This window comes from Propithecus coquereli, unplaced genomic scaffold (genome assembly GCF_000956105.1).
Source record: "Propithecus coquereli isolate 6110/MARCELLA unplaced genomic scaffold, Pcoq_1.0 Scaffold221, whole genome shotgun sequence".
Classification (NCBI taxonomy): domain Eukaryota; kingdom Metazoa; phylum Chordata; class Mammalia; order Primates; family Indriidae; genus Propithecus; species Propithecus coquereli.
Window position 1 is genome coordinate 1,791,779 of NW_012147301.1, and position 1,880 is coordinate 1,793,658.

The window sequence follows — 1,880 nt, forward strand, 5'->3', positions numbered from 1 at the left end:
ATACCCTAGGAATGTCAAGATTTTATATTTTTCCCTCTCTTTTTATTGAAATAATATTCAAGTTGTAGCTATTGGAACTATATTTTTTATAGCTTTTTTATAGTTCAGCATTTTTTTGTGCCCTTTATTTTCAGTTTAATTGTACATAAGCTATTCAGGGACGAGGAAGTTGATGCAGTGACCACATTGCATCCACGCAACATGCTTACGATAACTGTGAGTTGGTCTATCAAGAAAGCCCAAAAGCTGGTATAGCTTTTACACTTAAATATGTAAATATGAAGTAGGATTTTTCTCCATTTTTTAATAAGAGATTTTCATCTTAAAGTCTTTTGATTTAATTCTGAAATCTTAGGTGAGTTCTCAGTCTTGTCATATGTCAAAATCTCAAATGCTTATTTAAACCATTAGAAAAGTTTAGCTTAAAAAATTACTACTCTAATATAAAGATTTTTGCTGTCAAAATGTGTTATTTATGGAAAACCTAACCAAGAAAATATGGAATGTATTTTATGCATAAAAGCCATTTTGTATATGGAATTGATAAGAGTCAAAAGATTCTTTACCATAAACATTTCATTCTTTACCAGGAATATTTAATACTTTTAAACATTAAAGTATTAGCTCTTTTCTTTGCCAGTTGTTAATTTACATGACATAAATTTTTTAATTGAAATTAAGGGTGGTAAAAGTATATACTGTTCGTTATGATAATAAGTTGCACTTTCCCCCTTTTTATTCTTTGCCTTAATTTATTAAAAGAATTTTTTATTCCTACTTCTTTTCTTTATGTTCTGACCAATAATGAGTTAAATAATCAAAGAAACATGAATTATTTGCACTCATGAATATTCCTCCTTAATATTAGCACCCTTCTAAACTGGTGGGAGGACTGGACTAGTGAACTAACAGCTTTCTACTTGCCTTCAACTAGAATTTCTGAATCCCCAACCTGAAATTTGAAAGAAAAACAAATCCTGAGTGTGGTTTCCTTTTCACTTTCTGTATTAGATATATGTAATACAGAGTATGTTCTGAATATCAAGAAATTCTGAAGAAAGGGAAAGAAATTAATATGTAATATTGCTAGGCACAAAGCTGCATGCATAGCCTAAGTTATCTCATATTATAATATTCTCTGTACTTTGTGAGGTGGTTTTTTATTTAATGCCTCTGACAGATAAGGAAACCAAAGCTTAGATTTTTAAGCAATTTGTCAAAGGGCACAGAGCTTATACTGTCAGAGCTGGGCTTTGAAACCATCACTATCTGACTGTAAAACTAATGCCTCTGTGACTAATTCTTGGATAAGTAATCTTATAAATGGAAGTCACCATGAATAAAAATGCAGAAGGCTATCATAGATCAATACTCAGGTACTAGACAAAACTTTCCTACTCAGCCACATTTTGGAGTCAAGAGCAGTAAGAGGACATTATGTGAGTAAATAACAGTAATTAGATGTAATCAAATGATACTAAGATACTGTTCATTCATTTATGCCACAGGCATATCTTGAGCACCCTTTTTTGCTAGGCCCTGGGAATAAAATGGCAAACCAAATATATTCCTTTCTTTCAAATCAGTCATAATCTAGACTAACAAGACAGACATCATGCAGTGAATGGTAAGACACAGTGGATGTGCTGTATTGCAAAGTTTTATCAAGAAAATAATGTAAAAAGTGTTTCTCCGTTATATTCTCACTGTAATGCAGGATTCCATGCTCTCAGTTATAAATGTAATAATACCTTCACAGAAGGACATCTGCAGTTTAACCCTGCCCCATCTTTAGTTTCATTCTCATTTGTGGAAAGAGAGAGACGGTAAATACCAAGACAGTCATTGTCAACTTAAGCTTTCTCATCCACTCTTTCTTT

General features: G+C 31.9%; 1 protein-coding gene across 1 annotated transcript in view; it reads left to right on the plus strand.

The window, feature by feature from the left end:
* The window catches only part of DENND4A (DENN/MADD domain containing 4A), a 175,146-nt gene that overhangs the window by 59,351 nt on the left and 113,915 nt on the right, over positions 1 to 1,880 (plus strand). The gene's annotated exons all lie outside the window — the stretch shown is intronic.